Source organism: Aquarana catesbeiana, linkage group LG05 (assembly GCF_042186555.1).
Source record: "Aquarana catesbeiana isolate 2022-GZ linkage group LG05, ASM4218655v1, whole genome shotgun sequence".
In the NCBI taxonomy this organism is placed as follows: domain Eukaryota; kingdom Metazoa; phylum Chordata; class Amphibia; order Anura; family Ranidae; genus Aquarana; species Aquarana catesbeiana.
In genome coordinates, this window is record NC_133328.1 from 589,296,525 (window position 1) to 589,307,747 (window position 11,223).

Genomic DNA, 11,223 nt, shown 5'->3' on the forward strand with positions numbered 1-11,223 from the left:
TATTTTTTTAATTAAAAAAAAGTGGGCTTGTAAGACCACAGCGCAAAATACGATGTGACAGAAAGTATTGCAACGACTGCCATTTTATTCTCTAGGGTGTTAGGGAAAAAAATGTATAATGTTTGGGGGTTCTAAGTAATTTTCTAGCAAAAAAAAAACAGTTTTTAACTTGTAAAAAACAAATCTTAAAAAGGGGCTCGGTCTTTAAGTGGTTAAAGTATTAGTAAACCCACAGCAGTAAAATCAGTCTATATATGCAGTAAAGCATCCTTGTTATACTCACTATAGAACCTAAGGGGTTAATCCTAGGCATTGTGTAAATCGGCTGTTTGATCCTGTCTTCTCCGATTCTCCCCATCTTCCACTGTCCCCAATCCATCCCCTGATAATACAGAGCCTTTGGAGGCAGTCTGCATATGCTCAGTTTAATGTGTATTGCTAGAGAGTTTTTTTTTCCCTTGGGAGAGTGCATGTGATCAGCACAGGGCCAATCAGCACTGTCCAGACAGAGGGTCAGGGATCATGCAGGCTCATAGGACAGTCAGAGTAGAATGAAAGCTACTCCTACAAGCTTTAACCAGACACTGATAGAAGTCACAAGACTGCTATATACTGCTGATGAGAAAAGGTATTTATCAGTTTATATTTGCTAAAATAATTGCATTTCCATGTACTGTTCATTGTGGGAGGTCAGATATAGTGAATGCAGGGTCCTGAGTTTAGTAACACTTCAACTCATGCAAGAAGCCTCAAAGGGAGAATCAGGCTACCATAGAGATAGATCCTTAGACTGAAGGGGCATCCAGGGAAGAGGTTGGAGTAAGCCTTTAGTTTTGTTAACTCTCTCACGCAGCATCACAGGGAGTATCTGAAAGTTCCAGAGATCGGTCCTTAGACTGAAGAGCTGAAGCCAGCAGTCAGGATTGTACGATGTCAGGACATCTGTCTTCATAAAATAGAAACTTTACTCCAAGGAGTCATTCTTTAAATAGCGACTTTAAAAAGGTATTTGTTTGAAATAAAGAGGGCTCAGCACAATATCTCGTTTCATAATGTGTCTACCCTTTCCACTGTTTCACTGAACCTGCAAGAGACCATTTTATGATCCCACTTGATGCAGCATGATTGGAGAGGAAATACAAAGATGGCAGTAAATTGTGTTTAAGTGGACGAGAAAGTTTGCGCTTTATTTCCCCTTTGAAGCCTATTAAATATATCTTTACGCTTTGGGTAGAGGAAAAGCGTGTTTCAAGATACAAAATGTTTTAGCAGATGTTGCCGATATTCTAGATGGTTGAAGGTAAAACACAGAGAGAATTTTTTTGCAGATTGTTTGGTCGTCTTTGGTAACATTTGAGCCTACACTGAGATTGAACTATATTGTCTTTGATATAGATGGATTCAAAAACCAGCCATAGATGGTGCAATTTTATTTCCTGAAAGCATGGGTTTATGGTTAGAATCTTGGCTTGGTTCAGCAGGGACCGGCTGATATTTGAACCGTCTATGGCCGGAATTAGAGCTTCTTCAATAATACCTTAACTGCTGGCAAATATATACACAGGTCTCAGTTAATCAGTCAGTGAGCCAATGAGGAGAGAGCGGGGGAGACCTGCTCTGTGTGTGAATTAGCCATGTCCATTCACAGGGCCGCTGCCCAGGAGCGAGTCTGCCCAAGAACCACCATAGCAGGAGGCTTGGGTCTAGAAAAAAAAAAATAGAACCTTTAGAATCAGTTTGAAGATACAAATAAGGTGTGAATTAAAATAAAGTGAAGCCCAACATCTCCCGGTGAGTTCCTCCACCTCTACACACATAGCCTCTTACTGACTGCAAGAGGTGGTCTTAATGCTCTCACGTCCATATAGGCTCTGTTGTTAGAAGATGTCTATAAAAACTGTGAGCTGCAGAGCACACGAGCAGGGACTGTGGTAGCAAGCTGTCTTTAAGAGACCTGTGCAGACACCTCTCCCGCATCACACTAATTTTCCCAACTGCTAGCACTCAAGAGCAAACAAACAGCACAGACAGGAAACCCATAAAAACACAGCTTACCCCGGGCTAGTAAAACCTATCCACTGGTTCAGAAATATAGGACAGCTGAGGCCTTTACAACCACTTTAGTTCTTCTCATTTCACGTACCTGGGAGTCTGGCAGGGCTATGTGCTAAAAGGTGTCCCTCATTGTCATCTCAGAAAGTTGGGATTTATGTAATTTCTTCTCTTTGGTACCAGAAACATTTAGTGGTTCTCTTAGGTACCAGGAACATTTAGTGCCATTAACAACTGGGTTCCAGCACTTGTCCCAGGCAGTGAAACAATAAGCTCCTGGGCTTCAGATGCTTATTGATCTGATGCTTCTACAGATCCCTCCATTGAAGAACACTGTAGAAGACGATGTATAAACTTAGGGGTTTACTAAACCTGGAGAGTGCAAAATCAGTCTTGCTTCTGCAGAGAAACCAGCTTCTAGCCTCAGCTTGTTCAATTAAGCTTTGGCAATAAAACCTTGAAGCTGATTGATTTCTGTGCAGAAGTGAGTATGATTTTGCACTCTCAAGCTTTAGTAAATAACCCCCATAGTGTTTCTGTGCCCCAGTTTCTATGTTTTCATATGCAGTTGAGTCACTTATCCTCGTTTCCACATCCTATGCAGGAAAACATAGAAACTGGGGTGCAGAAAATGGCAGCAGGTGCTCTGGAGTGATGAGCCAAAATTTGGAATATTTGGCTGTAGCAGGAGGCAGTTTGTTGGGCTGGAAAGCGGTACAATAATGAGTGTCTGCAGGCATCAGTGAAGTATGGTGGAGGTTCTTTGCAAGTTTGGGGCTGCATTTCTGCAATTGGAGTTGGAGATTTGGTCAGGATCAGTGGTGAGATAGGCGTGTGATTGTCCCCAAATTTATTCTGCAGCAGGACAATGAACCCAACTATACAGCCAATGTATGTAAAAAGAGTGCAGTGCTAAAATATATATGTATAAAAGTGCATTCGTGTGAATGCAAACAAATATACTAATATGCAGACAATCAATTATATATAAATAATAACTGAATAAAGTCTGAAGTGCAATAGTGCAAACAAAAAATTCATATAGAGCTGGATTCCATCAAAGAAGGTTCCATGGGTGAAAGGAGTGTTTAGAAATGACGATCATACACCTGACGGCGTGACACCCATCACCATAATCAAAAATGGAGGCTTACCGGAAAGCCAGCAACCCCTCTTACTCAGAGAGGTCACACGGCGCTTGGTTGGATCTCTGATCCGCTGAAAAGGAAATCTGGACATTCCTCTCCTATGGTCGTGGATGGTATACACCAGAAGGTTTACAGCAACTCAGGATCCAGGATGCAGTATTAGGAAGCCTCGATAGCAGAATGTTTAGGAGACAAAAAGACTCCACATAGTGTGATACTGTCTCAACATCTGGTTTATTAAACAGTACAGTTGCATAAAGGTTTAAGCTATGATCATGCCATACAGCCAATGTCATTAGGAACTATCTTCAGTGTAGAGAAGAACAAGGAGTCCTTTAAGTTATGGTTTGGCCCCCACAGAGCCCTGATCTCAACATCATGGAGTCTGTCTGGGATTACAGAAAAGACTGAAGGATCTGAGGCAGCCTACATCCACAGAAGATCCATTGTTAGTTCACAAAGATGTTTGGAACAACCTACCTGCTGAGTTCCTTCAAAAACTGTGTACCTAGAAGAATTGGTGGTGTTTTAAAGGCAAAGGGAGATCACACCAAATATTGATTTGATTTGGATTTCTCTTCTGTTCATTTACTTTCCATTTTGTTAATTCATAAAAAATAAACTATTAACACTTCTATTTCTGAAAGCATTTTTAGCTGACAGCATTTTTCACACTTGTCTAGAACTTTTGCACAGCAAGTGCAAAAAAAAAGCACGGTATGCCTCATTCTGCGGGCAGTACTGCCGCCAAAAGCAATCCAATCAAGTGAATCGGCCACATTTTAAACCACAGGTTAACCACTTCAGCCCCGGAAGGATTTAACCCCTTCCCGACTAGGCCCTTTTTTGCGACAATTGCGCAGTTGTGCGACTTTGTACCCAAACAAAATTGACGTCTTTTTTTCCCACAAATAGAGCTTTCTTTTGCCAGTATTTGATCACCTCTGCAGTTTTTTTTAAAGACCATCAATTTTGAAAAAAAAGCAATATTTTTTACTTTTTGCTTTAATAAATATCCCCACAAAATATATAAAAAAATTAATTTCTTCCACAGTTTAGGCCAATATGTATTCGTCTACATATTTTTGGTAAAAAAAATCGCAATAAGTGTATATTGATTGGTTTGCGCAAACGTTATCGCATCTACAAAATAGGGGATAGATTTATGGCATTTTTATTAATAATTTTTGTTTATTAGTATTGGCGGCGATCTGCGATTTTTACCGTGACTGCGACATGGCAGAGGACAGATCAGACACTTTTGACACTATTTTGGGGCCATTGGCATTTATACAGTGATCAGTGCTATAAAAATGCACTGATTACTGTGTAAATGTCACTGGCAGGGGTTAAACACTAGGGGGCGATTAAGGGGTTAACTGTGTTTCCTCAGCGTGTTCTAACTGTAGGGGGGGTGAGCTCACTATAACATGACAGAGATCACTGCTCCCGATCACTGGGAGCAGTAGATTCCTGTCATGTTGCTAGGCAGAATAGGGGAAATGCCTTTACATAGGCATCTCCCCATTCTGCCTCTCTGTGCCACGATCACGGGCCACCGGCAGGCATAGAGTCAGTGGGACCCACGGGCCCGCTAGCCGCCGATGATGCAGTGACGTACAGGTATGTTGTTTTGTGCAAAAAGAATCTCCCCAGATGATGTCTTATTGAGACGAAACCAGTCGGGACGGGCTCTGCTGATGCCACTGCGATATTTGATTTTACTTACATGCCTTTTAATGTCTTCTGAAATGTGAGTGACCATTTTACTTATTTCAATAAAATGCCTTTTAAGTAAATGGAATCACACTATGTGGCCCAATTTTTTTCCTTTTACCATATATAATACTGGGAGGATCCGTTATTGATCTTTGGTCACTGTTCCCTTGGTGGATACCCATTGATGTTATACATTGTGACGGACCCCTGCCTGATTGGTCTACATCGGAAACCGCGTATGCTGATTTTCTTCCCTGAGTGTGTTACGCTACAAGCTCTGAAAAATAGTGGTTGATCCTGCGCTACGGTATCTATCAAGCAAAAAAGAAGGAAGAAGAGAGTGGCCCTAATAGTAAGGTCCAGTAAATAAATGAATAATAAATAGATGTCACAGTTATGTAAAATGATAGGAGATACAGTCAGGTCCATAAATATTGGGACATCGACACAGTTCTAATCTTTTTGGCTCTATACACCACCACAATGGATTTGAAATGAAACGAACAAGATGTACTTTAACTGCAAACTTTCAGATTTAATTTGAGGGTATTTACATCCAAATCAGGTGAACGGTGTAGGAATTACAACAGTTTGTATATGTGCCTCCCAAGGGACTAAAAGTAATGGGACAGATTAACAATCATCCATCAAACTTTCACTTTTTAATACTTGGTTGCAAATCCTTTGCAGTCAATTACAGCCTGAAGTCTGGAATGCTTAGAAATCACCAGACGCTGGGTTTCATCCCTGGTGATGCTCTGCCAGGCCTCTACTGCAACTGTCTTCAGTTCCTGCTTGTTCTTGGGGCATTTTCCCTTCAGTTTTGTCTTCAGCAGGTTTATAGAGCCAAAAAGATTAGAATTGTGTCGATGTTCCAATATTTATGGACCTGACTGTATATAAAGAGATATTTAAAAGAAAAAGGGAATTGCTGCCTCTACATAATACTACCACCCTAGTGGAGTATGCAAAATGAATGTTAAAGTGTAGGAATGGCGCTATTCTCCTCTTAATAAAGTGCCTGATGGTTTACAGTGCAGAGATGTGCTAAAGCTGTAACTATTGAAAACACTATTGAAACAGTTGGACTATTTTTCCACACTTCATATTCTCTATTTTATATATTATATTTGATATCTAACTGTTTATTATGAAATATTCACTATTTATACTTGTGGTTATATGTTTATGGTTTGATTTCTGATACAGAGGATCAAACACACTTATCACTTAGCTTGCAAAAAAGTGTTTTCTCTTAAAAAATCCTCTATTCCCAGAGGGTGCAACACTCTTAGTTATTATTTTGTGTTTTATTACTTGTATGCTGTATAATTATTGTATGGGTGTAATTCATCACTTTGACACCCACCAGAGGGTGTAACACACCTATTCAACTTATTGTTTCTGGCGTACATATTTATTTTATTTTTTAGTTCATCACATAACTTTATTACCAGAGAATCAAATTGTTGGCTGCATGATTATCGCATGAGTGGAGTTCATCACTTTAACACCCGCTAGAGGGTATAACACACTTATTTTATTTGGGATCTGTGACATATATTTACACAACTTTACATTACTAGGAACACTAAGTTCCACCAATTGTATACACACACTACCTTTGTGAAAGGCAGGGGGTGTAACACATCTTACATACAAAAAAATTATAAAAAAAAAATTTTAATTTAAAAGCTGATCAGTTATTTGAATTTATCATTTCTTTCAAGGAGCATAACATCACTACATAAAACCTTTCTGACATAGGAACTGACCATATTAGGTAGAGGTTATAACATGGGGGTTACAGCTTTAGCACCTCTCTGCACTGTAAACCATCAGGCACTTTATTAAGAGGAGAAAAGCGCCATTCCTACACTTTAACATTCACACCACAAGCTCTGTTGACTCATCAGGCATATGCCTAGTTGGGTTCAATTTGTCTGGTAAGCCTCTTTCCTTTTGGTGGTGGATTATCAACAGACAACTAGTTCACAGATTGATAAAGTTGACTCAGATGGTTGGATGTGTCATTGCCATCATCCCGTGAGTAATTTCAAAAACAAATATAAACCTCTAAGTATTTAGACCCCCTTAAATTTTTCACTCTTTGTTATATTGCAGCCATTTGCTAAAATCATTTATTTTTTTTTTTGCTAAAATCATTAATTTTTTTTCCTCATTAATGTACACACAGCACCCCATATTGACAGAAAAACACAGAATTGTTGACATTTTTGCAGATTTATTAAAAAAGAAAAACTAAAATATCACATGGTCCTAAGTATTTAGACCCTTTGCTGTGACACTCATACATTTAACTCAGGTGCTGTCCATTTCTTCTGATCATCCTTGGTTCTACACCTTCATTTGAGTCCAGCTGTGTGTCCCCCAAGACTTCCACGTGGCGACTCAATGAGGCCCTCTTGAATGACCCTGAAATTGCATCAGATATCTGTAAGGAACTTACCTTATATTTCTCTACCAATGTAGGCTCTGTGGAAAATTCGATCTCACAAATGTTATATTAGGGGAATTGTACTTAGACATGGCCATGCAGCCAAGAAACATCGCCTCAAAACCTTGTCCGACCACCTAGCTCCACTCCATTCCTTAGAATGTCAACACAAGTCCAGACCGTATGATGGAATCGGAACTGACTAGGCTACGAGAGGCCTTAAGGGATCATTCCCTATACGAAGCGAAACATGTTCTGTTAAAGGCCCGTTGTTCTTTTTACGAATATGGAGATAAGTTTGGCCGCCTACTGGCCAATGAGCCCCTTGGACATCTGCAACTATCTTAGGGAATCCAATCTTCCTACGCTGACTACGGAAGAGCGTGAGGACCTTTCTAAGCCCATTACAGTAGAAGAATTTGTTTCGGCCATAGCTACCACTCAGTCTGGTAAGGCTCCCGGTACCGATGGATTCACCCTCCCTTACTATAAACAGTACCAGGATTCCTTGGCACCTCACTTTATCACAGCTTTTAACGCTGTCCTAGATGGACACGGATTTCCTGCGGTCATGCAACCTGCATCCATTTCATTGATCCCTAAACTGAGTAAGGACCTGTTACTATGTGTCAGCTATAGGCCTATTTCCCTTCTGAATTGTTATATGAAACTATTTACCAAAATCCTGACCTCTAGGATGAATGTCTTGTTGCAACACTTAATTGCAACAGATCAAGTTGGTTTTATTCAAAATAGGGAGGCTAGGGACAACACTATTCGGACACTGGACATCATAGACACAGCAAAATGCTCCCGTATTCCCCTCTTACTGTCCACAGATGCCGAGAAGGCCTTTGACAGCGTGGACTGGGCCTTTCTTCAAGAGACACTCAAATTTGTGGGAATACCAGACCCCATCCTGTCATGGATTTCAGCCATTTATAAGAATCCCACCGTCACAGTACAGGTAAATGGCTACGATTCCAGCCCCTTTTCCATACCCAGCGGCACCAGACAGGGTTGTCCCCACTACTATCCGTTCTCTCTCTGGAACCTTTTTTTATAACATGTTAAGGGTAACCTGTCTATCCGAGGCATTAAAACCAGCAACTACCAACACAAGGTGGCGGCGTACACCGACAACCTTTTATTTTATATCACTTAGCCTCTTACCCTCCTTGTTACAGGAGTTGAAATGCTATAGTAGCTTGCCTAAGTTCAGGTCAATTTACAAAAATCAGAGGCCCTAAATATCTCCTTAACAGATGCTACCAGAGTGAGCTTACGCCCTTATTTTCCAATCAAATGGGCTACCCGCTTGATTCAATATCTGGGAAAAAAATCCCTGCAAACGTAAATTACATTCTCTTCCTCAACTACCAACCTTTCCTGTCAACGCTAAACGCTGACCTTAAAAAGTGGGACTCAGTGGCCCTTTCTTGGTTTGGCCGTTGCAACGTACTTAAGATGAATGCGATGCCCAGACTCCTGTACTTATTGCAGCACTGCCGGTCAAAATACCTCAGACTTTTTTTCATGCTGTATAGTCGGTATTTATTAAATTCATTTGGCAAGGTAAACATCCACGCCTTGGTAGAGCGTTACTGTTATGACCTAAGCTAAAGGGTGGAGTGGGTTTCCCTGACCCGGCCCTATATTATACTGAGGTGCATATGACCAGGGTCATCGACTGGTGCCGACACAGTGCCCTGAAACTCTGGGTATCGCTGGAACAAGAGCCAGCCCAGGCTCCACTTCCTGGCCTGCCCTGGGCAGGGAAAACCCACGTTACACACTTAACTACTCATCCGTTGATTGGCCCCACTTTAACGGAAATGGACAGGTTTTTCTGACTATCTTAACTAAGCAGTTTTCCTTCCCCAATGACGCCGATTGTAGGGCACCCTGGGTTTGTACTCGGTCTCACTGATCTGGCTTTTCTATCGCAAAACCCGCAGGGACTTCTGAGGGCCTCGTAGCTCTTGCGACCGTCCGGTTGGATATCTTCAGAGACTTTGTTCTCTGGACGAGCCCCTCTTAAACTGGATCACTGGAGGACTTTTCAATTATCGTACTTCCTAAGATCGTTGCCTAGCCCGGCTCTCTTTTTACCTGTAAGCTCCACTCTTTCAAGGAGCTTTGTCTGGGAGAGGGCCCAATCTGGAGTTCCTTATCAACCTCGTATAAATCCTTAATTAAGATTCTTCGGAGGTTCCCACTGCCTGACTGACGCTGTTGATGCCTTCTCCTGGGAGGTGACCCCTCCATCCCTCCACCTCCCTTCCTCCTTCTTTTTTTTTTCTTCCTCCCTTCCTACCTTTTCCTCACTCTTTCTTCTGCTTCTTTTCTAATTCTTTTAAAACAAATAGATGAAAATATGGTGTGTACAGGATAGCGTTCTCTACCCCATTTTAGACTTCCCTTTATGACGTGACAGATTTCCCTGGCAATTTAGGAATATCCCCCCTCGGACAGGCTCCCCTTCGGTACAACCTGCTAGAGAGGATTCATACATGTAGATAAGAATGTTTTGTATTTTTTATTGCCTCCAATATTGGTTTTGACCTTTCATAAGACAGTACGAAGTATTGATTGTACCTTACAAGCTTGACATTGATTGTTCTGAAAAGTTGCCTTTTTATTGTACCTGTGACACATCTTTATAAAAAAAAAAAAAAAAGTAAAAAAACAACAGCGAAAGTACAAAGCCACCATAATGGGTACAGCAGGTGTTCAGATCCAGGTGATTTTGCCACGATTTGCGTTTTTATATTTTTTTTTACACTGTACATAGCTGGTTGCTAAGAAAGTGGATGGGAAGCAGGCCGCCGCGTCCTTAACAACCAATGAGTCATCATCTGTCAGCGGGCTTCCCTGCTGAATGTAAAAATAAAAGAATTGCCGGCTAAAAAAAATTGTGAAAAAAAACAGCGTGTAGCCCCCCCCCCAATACCAGGCCATTGGGTCTAGTAGGGATTCAGAGGGAATTTTTTTTTTTTAATGGCGTGGGGTCCCCCCCCAAAATCCATACCAGACCCTTATCCAAGCAGGCAGCTGATAGACAGGTCAGGAAAGGGTAGGGATGAGCGAGCGCCCCCCCCCCCCCGAACCATACCAGGCCACATGCCCTCAACATGGGGGATGGGTGCTTTGTTAATGGGGACAAGGGCCTCTTCCCAATAACCCTTGCCCGGTGGTTGTTGGCACCCCCAGATCCCACCCTCCCCCCTTGTGAATGAGTATGGGGTACATTGTACCCCTACCCATTCACCAAAAAAAAGTAGTGTAATGTGAAAAAATACAGTAGAAAGTTTTTGACAAGTCTTTTATTAAAAATATCTTCTTCCTCCTCCGGTCTTCCTGCATCTTCTCCCACATCTTCCTCCTCCGGGCTTCTTCTTCTGCTCTTCTTCTTTCTCCGGTCTTCTTTGTCCGGTGTTCTTCTTCTGCTCCCGCCGACGACCCTCCTCCGATGCTGTGTCCCACTGATTTGTCCTCGCCGATGTCAAGCATTTCTTAGATAACGATGGGGGGCATGGTCATTGGATTATGTCACCTGGAGGCCCTGCCCCCTTGTGACATCACCGCTCGGGCATGATGGGTCTGTGACATCACAAGGGGGTGGGGCCTCTGGATGACATCATCCGATGGCCATGCCCCCATCGGTAGCTAAGAAATCCTTGACACTGGCGTGGACAGTTTAGCGGGACGCAGCATCAGAGGAGGGTAGTCAGCAGGAGAGGAAGAAGGACACCGGAGAAAGAAGAAGAGCGGAAGAAGAAGTGGGAGAAGGAGAAGCCCGGAGGAGGAAGATATGGGAGAAGATGGAGGAAGACCGGAGGAAGA